The sequence below is a fragment of the Cimex lectularius genome, unplaced genomic scaffold (genome assembly GCF_000648675.2).
Source record: "Cimex lectularius strain Harlan isolate CLEC.00 unplaced genomic scaffold, Clec_2.1 scaffold2, whole genome shotgun sequence".
Taxonomy (NCBI): Eukaryota; Metazoa; Arthropoda; class Insecta; order Hemiptera; family Cimicidae; genus Cimex; species Cimex lectularius.
In genome coordinates, this window is record NW_019394219.1 from 5382024 (window position 1) to 5394580 (window position 12557).

The following is a 12557-nucleotide window of genomic DNA, read 5'->3' on the forward strand; positions in this document are numbered from 1 at the left end:
CAGTGAACGTTGCCTTGTGTATTGTTCTCTTTTGCACGATCGGTTACTTGTTCAATGTTTGGTTAAGAAAATCGTGGTTTGCCTGTCCTTGTAAAGAATTTTAAAAAACTCGAGTCTGATAGACCAAAAGCAGCGATGATATGCGGAACAGGATACTCGAAAACAGTGAAACTACTGGCTTTTCAGCTTCATGATTTCGAAAAGACATCTCACACAATAATAGTTGAATGAATTGAAGCATAAATGTGATTACCATACAATTGGTGAAACTTTCATACCTACCGAGGAATATAAATAATCATTCATATTTATATTTCTGGATTTATTCTCGTGTTCTGAGGGGTGATGACTGCTTTAAACTGTCAGACGTATTTATGCAATTAACCATGTTCAATGGGTAACCGGGTGCATGCAGGGTGAGGCAAGGTTAGTAACAAACTTGTTCAAAGAATAAATAAAGAATAATCAGTATAAGAGAAAGACTCAAAATATTTTTCCAAGAACGCTACTGTTAATTGTTTGTTCAACTGTGGTTGTTTTCAGTTCTGAGTTCAGCTGTTATTTTAGTTTTATAATCGTTAGGAATTAAAATCCCAAAACAGTAATTGTCAAGCAATGCAGTGTATTATTTCGATTTTTATTTACTAAGGAAAAGGGTGTAGTTTGAATTTTTTTTGGTCTAAAACAAGAAAGGAAAAGGCTTTGTGGTGAGGGTGCCAACCCCTCCTTTCGCACTTCTTTTGGACGCCAGACGAAGCAGACCGGGTTTCGAAAGTGCAAAACGGCCGGGTCGGAAGAGGCAGAGGCCGGACAACAAACAACAGTGGGTGTGTTCCTAAAGGGTTTTCATTGTTCGGCTTGTTGTGTCTGGTGTCGCAAGCGCCGCGTCACGTGTTATTGTTTAGCCACGTAGGCGCAAAAAAAAAAAAAAAAAAAAAAAAACCGGCAAAAATCACCGCCTTTCTATGATTTATGGTCGGACGGATGAAAGCGTTTTCCGATTATTACGGCAAAGGTAGAAAAGATTGCAAACCCTCTTGAAAACTGAAGGACGTCGTTTTATTTTCGACCAATGTTGTAACACCTTTGAATTTAAAAAAAATTAAGACATCATTCAATAAATTGAGCCAATCTTGTTTTTCGTTGCTAGGTTTACCAGTTTTCAAATGGTAGACCCTAGAAAGTGACGGCATATATGATCATCCATTGAAAAAAAAAAAAGAAAACAGAAAATATAAAGAGATTTGTATTTTCGTCCATTCCGGTTATTAAGAGGAAAAAGTTGGCACCCTCTCCACAAAGCCTTTTCCTATCTTGTGTTAGTCCAAAAAAAATTCAAACTTTACACATTTGTCCTTAGTAGATAAAAATCAAAATAATACATTGCATTGCTTGACAATTGCATTTTTGGAATTTTAATTCCTGTCGATTATAAAACCAAAATAATAGCCGAACACAGAACTAAAAACCGTTGAACAAACAATCAACAGTAGCATTCGTGGAAGAATGTTTCGAGATTTCTCTTATACTGATAATTGCTTATTTATTCTTTGAACAAGTTTGTTACTAACCTTGCTTCACCCTGCATGCACCCGGCTACCCATTGAACATCGTTAATTGCATAAATACGTCTGACAGTTTAAAGTAGTCATCACCCCTCAGAACACGAGGATAAATCCAGAAATATAAATATGAATGATTATTTATATTCCTCGGTATGAAAGTATCACCAATTGTATGGTAATCACATTTATGCTTCAATTCATTCAACTATTATTGTGTAAGATGTCTTTTTGAAATCATGAAGCTGAAAAGCCAGTAGTTTTACTGTTTTCGAGTATCCTGTTCCGCATATCATCGCTGCTTTTGGTCTATCAGACTAGATTTTTTTTAAATTCTTTACAAGAACAGGCGAACCACGATTTTCTTAACCAAACATAGGTTCATCATAAATCTATTCGTACTAAAATCCTGACATCACCGGGATTTATTTTCACGAGAAAATGGATAAACTTTCAAGAAAATAAGTTCAAATGGCACCCTTGTTCGCTCAAAATTGAATTTAACAAAACTGTATGTTCATCAAATTAAAAATTATGATAAAATACAAACATATACAAATGCTAGAGAAAGTACTCAATAAATTTCTATGCTAAGCAGCTTTTAAAATTAGACTTGCAAGACAAGCATATATCTATTGTGTTTTATGATTAATTGAATGATTGATTTACTTTAAAAAAATTATTTTTGGGAAAATTAAAATAGATACAACATGCAGACATGGGGGGAAGAGCAGGAAGTAAAAATCCATGATGGAGATTTTATTTTGGCGCCCAAAAAATCACTGTAGCCAATATACTTGAAATTGGAAGGAAACCCTGTACCCGTCCGAAATGTATGGGATTAGCTAAGCTTTAACAAATTAGATAAATTTGGTGTTGCCCTGAGGCACCGTTGAACAAGAAAGGGTAAACTAATTTTTTTTCCCACTATATTGTTTATATTGGGTCGTTCTTGCGAAAAATTCGGAGACACATTTTTTGCACAATTTTCTTTGAACCAAAAAGTTGTGATCCAACTCTCCAGGATGACGTGTATGCATAGGAACTTAACTATGCCAATAGCAAGTTTCTCATCAAAGTACGTTTTTTGAATTTGGAACAACCTATCTTGAGTTATTCACTAAAACCTGTTTCCCACGCTGTTTTTCGGATAAACAAGATTTTTTCCAGCTTCTACAACCAATCACCAACTTATTTATTTTTCATTTTAATTGATATTAAATTTCTTGTTCGTGGTACAAAAAGAAATGTTTCGGAACAATTTCTTCAAATAACATGAATTAATAGATGTTGCTCATTAAAGCGCAGTTCAGTCTGGTGCAAATTGATTCATGATTTTGATCAAAACATTTTGCCCCACGATAAACTCGGCTAAGAAACTAGAAAAAGACTTTTATTTTAATGGACTTGTGTATTTTTATAATATTTATTCAAATCCAGAGCTTTCTGCCTACTCCGGCAGGAATCATATTTCGAGCATTAACTTTAAAAGGTTTTTTTAAAACGAAAATTAGTTTTAAATAAATTTTATATCAAATCTCACTTCAATTTTGCAATAGTGAAAGTAAACGAGATTTGCTTTGACCATAACTTTTAATTAAAAGAATATATGCATAAAATGAATTTTACAGTGTCCTTAGAAGAAGAAAAGCCCTTTTTCAAGCAATAAAAATATATCTCTATTATAAAAAAGGAAAAATAGTTGTCTTGACGAACTCTGCATTTTCTAATAAAAGTGAACTGACAGACTTGAACAAACCTAAAGGAAAAATTATGTTTTTAATTATAATTTTGATTACTTAAGAAACGTGTAGTATAATATAACTGTAACTACCATGTATATGTAACACAGAATCATTAATAAAATCACTAACTTATATTTTCTTTGATATTATCTGACCTCCCGTTCAATTAAAGTTAATCCGGGGTTAAAATGATTTTTGAAAGTGGACAAATTCAGGCTTTCTTAACCCCAAATTCTACCTGACCATCGTTAAGCTATGAGAGTGGTAAAAGAAATAGACACAAATTAGTTCATACTGTTCTTCTATTATTGAATAGTTTTGTGTATTAAACGTGTTTTTTTTTTCATTTCTCCTGCATGCATTAATTTACAAAGTCGCCCCACTCAGTCCTTTGAACGGCGACAAACCTGTTTGGCCTCAATGACTCAATAGACAAATAGTCGGGTAAATTAATTTCTTCCATTAGCATGGGAGACTTGTTTTTATCCTTTCGATGCATCATTCTTCCATCGTTTTTTATGTAAGCCGGAGGGTGGTAATCTGGGAATTTCTCATGACGACGGGGGTGGCTCGTTACACCACGGCGGTCAACACTCCGGCAATTATTTACGGCAATCTAAGCCGAATTTCACGCGGCTAGTTGCCATAATAAACCAGCTTTGTTCATATTTCTTACTAACAAGATTATTAGTTTCGGTTAGTTTCAAACATTCGCAAAAAATACACCTTTCTTGGAACATTATGGGAGAAGAAATGCAGAATAAGGCAAAATACGTAGAGTGCAACATTTTGGAGAAAAAAAGCATATTTCTCCGGTACACAGAAAATTGCTGCAGTGTGTGCCACTTATTTGAACTCTGCCATTCGTCGGCTCCTTATAACGAGCGAGTAGGAATCTGTTCCGATTTTTAGATAAAACAGGCACATTTTGTGGCAAATAATATGGGATTTAATGTATTTATTTGCATGAAGGCGTAGTGCATGAGTCAGATGAAAATTGATACCACATCGATTCTCACTTTGGTGTTCTTGTTCATTGTTCTGAGTTGCTTATAAAGAAGAGATTGTTTTGATCAATGCGGGGTCTGTTTTCTTCCCCAGTTTGGTTTGTGGTAAACAGATGACAGGGACAGTGTCTGTAGAACGCTTTGCTCATGTGCTCATGTTCCTGAACTGGGTGGAATCAATGATAATCATACAGATGGACCTTTGACTGCACGAAGGTTGAGGAAGTACATCAGGGTGCTGTGGTACGCCCCATTTATTGGGTACAATTTGTTGTTAATGCATAACTCGACCGCGTGTTGCTCGAGTTGTCACCCATTACTTGGTTACTTGGAGTATATATGGATTAACAAAATGAATTGGCCATCACGTTCTTCTGACATGAATCTCATAGAACACTCATGGTACATGATAGGGAGATAGTTTGGCCACCTCTAGCAACCGTTCAACGGGTTCAAACTACTCTTGTTGAAGAATGAGATTATGCTTCACAAGACGATCCCTTGTTTACTCGATGCTTAGAAGACTTATGGTCCTACGCGAGTCCAGAAGAGGTAATACAAGTTATTAAGAGCAAAACAAGGTAATAAATTCTTACTTCATATATCACTAAATGATTTTCCGGTGCTTTTGGTGATTTTTCTCAAATCTCGAGCTCCAATCTCGAAATGCCCTTTTTGTTTTTATTTTCTCGCAACGCCCTATCGACAGGGGCCCAGGTAGATCATGGGAGCGATCGGAATGCGCCTTGACAATTTTTGTGCATTTAAATTGGTGAATTGGGATTTTTTTCTTTTCCTGTGGAATGTTTGGTCTTGACAGCTCTTTTTTTTTTATCAAACACCGGCTCACCGAGGGTTCATACGTCTAACATTCTAGATAGCAAACGGCTATTTTAAACCATCATAATTTTTATTAAAACTCATGAATTTTTAATAGCATATTTATTTATTTTTCTTTCAGTGTATAGTTGATTGATCCGATTAGCTAGGAATCGTTTTAAATCTTGGCCTTTATGAGTTAGATGGCGTAATGAGTTAGATAAAGCAAGTGCAAACTAGGCAAGAGAAGAAAAAACAAATGACGACAAAGCGAATCAATCGCCTCAGGCCGGAGAAGAACAGGCGTTGATAAAAAGTGAGATGTGGGGTCCGCCATCCCTCGCTGATTGACCCAATTTTTCCCCCGGTCCCCCTCCACCCGAAACAATGCTAGTGTTGTTAAAGGCTTTAATCTTCAGCTGTGGATAATTAGTGCGTGAGGGTGTGGGGCGGCGGGCGGTGGGGCCTGCGAGGGGGGCGGACGGGGGCAGCGCTCCCACCTCCGTCCTAGGTAGTGGGGATCCGCCGTCCTCCCCCTACCAGCTCGCCACGACCACTTTCTGGAGCGGCAGTGTTCAACCCGCAACCAGCAAGAGCTGCTCACTCGCTTTTCGCTTGCTTCAATCCGCGAACCTCCCGTGTGTGCTCCAATACCGAGATTACCAAAGAGATAGCAAAGTGTTTTATTTTTTATAAGCATCCTCCTATGATAGAAAGTACGCCTCCGGCTCTCGTCATTTCGAAAATCAACCCGAGGACTCGCCTCTGAAACTCTCAAGAGTTGTCTTTCGGAACGTTTCCCTTTTCTATATCTAATACTGATTTTGTATTCGATCCATTAAAACAGTGTGATATTCAGTGGTGTGTTCACTTTCGTCGGACAATCACATATTGTAAGATTATTGTTCTCTTCGTGGGTTTTTCACCTTCTCCGAGCACCTTTGTAAATGTAAGTAGTGTATTGTTTGGCTTCTTGCTTCTTTTTTTCTCTCTTTCTCTTACCGTTTTATTCTGTAAGTAAAACTCACTTTTCGGCCTTCCCTCACAAAATTTCTGTCAGGAAAAGAGCCGTGTCTTATCACGGACGGACCCACTCCTTACATAACAGCCGGGTTAACTATAAAATAAAACCAATAACACAAACAAAAAAAACAAAAAATGAAATAAAACATTTACTCCAGTATTCCATAGTTTGAATTGAAACCGAACAAGGATATACGCTGACACAATTAAGGACAGGAAAATTACGCAACGGTTTGAATAATTCATAGTCTTTTTCCCATAAAATCCGGCCGTTTTCCGTATTCTTTTCGTGCGTTTGTTAATTTTATTTTTGTATATTTATTTCTTTTTTTTGGGCAATTTGAGAATGAAACGCCGATAAGCGACATCACACGTCCGACGCGATAATGGTCGCGGTTGCGTCGCCCGTTCGCGTTTTATCGCGTCGCCGGACGCGATGTCGCCGTTTCGCTGAGCCAGGCCGTTGTAAACAGCCGGCGCCGGTTTTTGCAGACGCGCAGATTTCTTCACCTATTTACAATTACTACTGTTCGAGAAGTCTTTTCTAACACAATCGGCAAAATTATGACAAAAAAATCCCTCGTTCTTAAATGAGATCCGAAATGGGTTGGATCTGCAAATAGAAAACCACACAACCTACTAAATTATTCCAATTCGATCTAATTAAATTTTCAAATCTTATTGAATCTATCAACCTCCCCATTACTATTGACGAATTATTTTTAAATAATAATATTAAAAAAATTGCTTTTTCCCTTGAAAATAAAATTCTATTAGGGATGAGGTTTTTAAACAGTTTACAACTTAAAAAATACTGAAATCAGTTTTAATATTCAGTTATAATTTTTCGTTAAAAATTAAAAATCGTTTAATTTTATTTCAACAATTGTCTTCAATTTTGGGTTAAAATATTGTGTTAGAATATTGTCATGGATTTTTTTCTTTAAACGGTTATGCTACCGTATTATTACTATACAGTATTATGTTTCTCCTGTCTCATTTTTCTCTCTACTTTTATTTATTTGTTTATGACCTCGGTTTATTATACTTGTATGTAATATTTGAAAATTTAATTTAATATTTTTCCCTCTCTCGATCTGTACACTTTTGGTTTTGTTTCCTTGCTGTTATCTCCGGTTTGTCGTTCCGGCTCGTATTGAGGCCATTTACTTTTACTGTTCTTTCTTCTACGGCATCGGAATAAGGCGATGACAGCAAAAAAACTAAAAACGGTTTAAATATTTATTCAATATTCACCATGCTTTATTATTTTTCCCTAGCCGTAAAATTGTACCTAATACAAAATAAAATTTTGTCAAAAAATCTTATTAATATAAATTACTACTTGGAGATCATGAGATGCGGCCTGTTGTGACGTAAGTTTTAGAAAAACATTTTCTTTATCGTGCCAACGTTTCGATCTTTATTAAGATCATCTTCAGGGCCTGGGATTTATAAACATTGTTTAAATTTTACAAATACATGTAGGATGTGGAAACAATAAATTTATACAATGCTAGAAAATTTTAGATTAAAAAAATGAATTTATACAATGCTAGAAAATTTAAAAAAAAAAAAAAAAATTTATACAATGCTAGAAAATTTTAGATTAAAAAAAATTATAGCATTGTATAAATTCATTTTTTTACTCTAAAATTTTCTAGCATTGTATAAATTCATTTCTTTCCACATCCTACATGTATTTGTAAAATTTAAGTAATGTTTATAAATCCCAGCCCCTGAAGATGATCTCAATAAAGATCGAAACGTTCGCGCGATAAAGAAAATATTTTTCTAAAACCTACGTCACACCAAACCGCATCTCACCATCTACAAATAATCATTAACTAACGGTCACTAAACACCACATATAAATTACTACATTGTCAAAATTATAATCTATTGTGTAGAACAAAATATACAAATAAATAAATAGTGACATTCGTTGTATAACAACGAAGGCTTTAACGTAAAGCAATTAATGCAGATGGGATGACGTGGTACGTCCCGAGTCGTTAGAACAACCGTTTAATAAGTTAACATCAAAATAATAAATCGAATTAAGCACAGATGGATGGCTTTTAACTGTCAAATGATGATTAAAATAAAAACTGACTATATTGTCCATTTATGCTAACTTTCTCTTTAGTTTCTAAATTGTTCTGACAAATCTTTCGGGTAATTTTTAATAGTTATTATTGCTGTAGGAAAAAATACTATGTAGGTTTCTAACCGGGTTTTATCGTAAATTATAATCATATTTTTGTATTTTTTCCTACGGACCCATTTAATTTTTCAACCCGGGTAGAGGAAAATTTGTTCCTCATAAAATGACTGAACGCAGATCGTTTTTAAGCCGTTTTTATGTAAAAATGTCATTATTTTAATATGAGTATTTTTTTTAAAAATCACACTTATAAAATTATCCAATTGAGCAAATTCGTATTGTGTACATCCTGGTTAGTAATTTTGATATAATCGCCTATAAAAATTCTAACAAATAGAGGGGATATTCATAGAGGAAAGCTTTAATATGTTTGTATGTGTTACTTTTATCAGACGTTTTTATCAATTGTGATAACATTATTAAACTACAAAAAGTTCTAAACTTGATAAATACACACAAAAAAAGACCATATGCTTTGTTAAATTTATGTTATAAATTTAATTTTTTTCCCATGATGTTAAAGTTTTATAGACGTCAATCCGTTGGAAATCAAGTGTTATGTCAAAGTCTATATTTTCTTCTACACCCTTTGTAAATGTAGAATGTGGAAAAACACCAGAATGTTGCACCATACAATGTTATATTAGACGAAAACTCAAAGAAAGGAAACATAACAAATATAATCTTATGCTAACTTAAAGTCTAAATATTATAAAATATATAATAATAAATTTAAGTCTTAACAATTACTGTAATAGAAGAAATAACGTCAATTGTTATGAAAAGGTAATTTTACCAAAACTATTCTCGGTTTTAAGTAAGTTTTTAAACAATAATCATTAGTGATATCGTAATTAAATGACTTTGAAATCCCTTTCTTGGTACAATAAAATAAAATAAAAATGATAAAAATATCCGAGGAAAATAGGAATAGAAATTTCGGAAATTCATTTAGTTTTGTGGATAAAATTATGGGTTAGAATGTAAAATTAAACATTCTAAATCAACGTCTTTCTTGATTTTTTTCTGCCTGCCACTCGAATCAGTGTTAAAGGAAGGAAGTTTGATAGATAAAAAAATGTAGGGAAAATCCGCTAAAATGTTTCGTAAAACGTTATTTAGCGATGAATGTTTTTGCTGTTTTTAAGCAAATTTTAGTTTAGCTAGCTTGAACTAATTAACTATGTGCCGGCAAAATACCAATTTAAGGCCAAGAAACATTGGTCACACAATCAGCCGGATATTTGTGTCGTTTTCTCCTTTCCTTCTTGCATTTTATTTCTACCGATTAATTATTATTTATCATAATTTATACATTATATAATATATAATAATAAAGTGACATTATAATAAAAATAAAAGTTAATATGGAACGCGAATGGTATGTTCCTTAAAATTACGCAATGTTGAAGTTTTCTAATTTCTAATTTTTCCTTTAATTTTGTATTGAACAATATTTAAAGTTTTATTTTATGTTCGCTCTAAATTGCTACAAATTGCACTAACGTGGCGTTGAATAAATTCAACTTTTATTACAAATTCACTAATTTCGTGCTCCGCTTGACCAATTAATATATTACAATTAATTAAGGTTTTTAGTTGAGATAAAAAAGTCAATGGCACGAGCGGGATTCGAACCCACGATCTTCGGCTTCCTTTGAATTTTCCCTCCTTTTTGCCATTTTTCAAATGTCGTGTAATCGGATCTCGACGACAAATGAAATGGCCACGGAAAGCTTTAGTGAAGTACACTTCATTTTAAATCATTAAATTCACTAATTTCGTGGTCCGCTTGACCAATTAATATATTACAATTAATTAAGGTTTTTAGTTGAGATGAAAAATGGCAAAAAGGAGGGAAAATTCAAAAGGTGGGGTTGAGATGGGGAGTTGATGTCCGAGTGGATCGAGGTCACGATAGCTCAAGTGGTAGAGCAGTGGCCTATCTAGCCAAAGAACGTGGGTTCGAATCCTGCTCGTGCCATTGACTTTTTTATCTCAACTACAAACCTTAATTAATTGTAATTTTATTACAAAGGATACCTGCCGTGCGGTGGACAATAGAGGTATGAATCGGCATTGTTTGTCAGGAAAGGAATAAACAACTGAATTATCTCAAATATCTCGGATGTTATAAAATGAAATTGTTGTTGTTTTTTACTAAAACGAAATTTTCGAATCGTCGTTTTCCCAACGAACTCGCGTCACGTGTGTTGATTTGAAATTTTGCAAAATCCTTCCGTTTCTTTGGGAGAAAAAGAAGGGGGAGATAATCACTTTTCTTGACTCGCCGCCAATAAAATTTATGACGGGAATAGATGAGGGGCTGAGGAAAAAATAGACTTTTCTGTATTTCTCGTCCCCTCGGCCGCGTTTTCGGACAGCACAATTATTCAGCCTTTCCAAAAATAATTCCGGAATATTCGATACTTGACTCTTCTATTACACGAATATTCTTATACCCAGTATCTGTCAGTATTAACCAGATAGATAAATAAGTTTTTCATATTGAGTGTAAAAAGTCACAACTGAGTAAAAATTAGAGTTACATTTTTTATCTGTTAACTAAATAGTAACAAATTTAGACTGAATTAATAAATACAAATTGAGAGAATTATGAATGTAATTTTTAACAAAAATACAAAAATAAGTATTTTTTTATAATACATTCAAATCTTTTAGTATTTGTGACACAAGTAACTAACAGATATATATATTTTAAATTGGGATTTTTTTTTAACCAATCAAACTTTGTTTTGTAATTTTTTACTGGAACAAGCTGAGAATTTGTGAAAAAAATTTCTATACATAAACTTATTTTTTTTTACTATATGCAAATATAAAAATATGGTTTGTTTACTATCGATGTGCATAAGCGCATGGAAATAAAATATAAAAAATAAACCTAAGAGATATCAAGCATTCGAAAAAATTATGACATATTATTGGTCAAAATGTAATGTGTATAAATATCGCCGCGTTAAAATTATAACAATCAATCTGTACAGAATTTATTTGAAGTTTGTTAAATGCTTATAAAAGTTTTCTATATACATACTGCCTAATTTAATTTTATGTTTAGTCGAAATAGTGTAAATGTTTTTATTTTTTGCCGCAGAGATAATATTTAAGGAGAAAGAATTGTAAACTTGGACAAAGGATTATTTTATCTATGGACCTGCCGTTGCATATTTTACGCCGTTTTCCCCCTTTTTACTGGAGAAGTCTCCCTCTTGTAGTACGTTTCGGAAAATCCAAATAGGAAATTCAGTTTGGAGCCCATTGAGAAAAGTGAATTCGGCGTTTTCATTGTTTCGGGAATCTTTACAGTGGCACGGGTTTTTATTGTTGCAATTGGAGGTGAAATGGCCCGCGGGTTTCTCCCCCTTTTCCTATTGATTATTCCACAGCTGACTACGGCCTGACTCGCACACCCTTTACCACATTTTTCACGACTGAACCGCGTTTTCCGGTTTTGCGTCTGTCCTTGTCCTAGACGGGATTTCACTATGCGCTGTCCAACTCTGTTCATTTTTGAAGTTGGAATTGGAATAAAAGTCAAAACAGGGCAAAAAATAAAATTAGAAAATTGTAGATTTATCCAATGTTTTGTTAACGTTGTTTTTCGTGCAATCAGTCGTCAGGTTTGTTAAAAACAAGGAACAACAACCAGATGTCTAGTATATATCAAATAAATTTCGGGACTCTCATGCCACGTCTTCACCGATAACTAAAAATTAACATTTATTTATTTTTTTTTTTAAATTAAGTACATTAGAATGTGAATGTTTTTCAATTTATATTAAGCCAGCCTGGAAGGATGTGCCCCAGACGTACATCATGGTGCATTGTAGGAGGTTTCCTGTCACCCTAGGTGGTCTAACTACTTTTTCAAAATCCAATTTCACATACGTCACTAACCACAGTTACTTTCTTTTTTATCTTACACATCCAAGATATTATTATATTGTCTGCCAATTTTAATCTTTATCTAGCTGTAAATTTACATTATTTTCTTCTAAATTAATATATAGATTTTCTAGCCAGATTAGTTTTTTTGTTTTTTTTTTTTGGTGGGGGGGGGGTTATTCTCCCTTACGACTTTTCAAGCTCATCGAATTGGAACCTATTGTTTTGGTTTGAAGCATGTTGAGATAACTTTGTTGTTAATTGTTTATTCATAATCCTGTCAACATGTTTAATTATGTTCTTTACAAATTGTATGGTCGTACCA

General features: G+C 33.8%; 1 protein-coding gene across 7 annotated transcripts in view; it reads left to right on the forward strand.

The window, feature by feature from the left end:
- The first annotated feature begins 5674 nt into the window (after nucleotides 1-5674).
- Nucleotides 5675-12557, forward strand: part of LOC106666717 (protein muscleblind) — a 264153-nt gene continuing 257270 nt past the window's right edge. For 2 of the 7 annotated variants that reach the window (XM_014394087.2, XM_014394086.2), the window contains exon 1: nucleotides 5677-6082. The gene's annotated coding sequence lies outside the window, so the exon portion shown is untranslated. Of the gene's footprint in view, nucleotides 6083-12557 lie in introns of all 7 variants that reach the window. The other 5 variants (XM_014394088.2, XM_014394085.2, XM_014394083.2 and 2 more) reach the window with 4 other exon arrangements.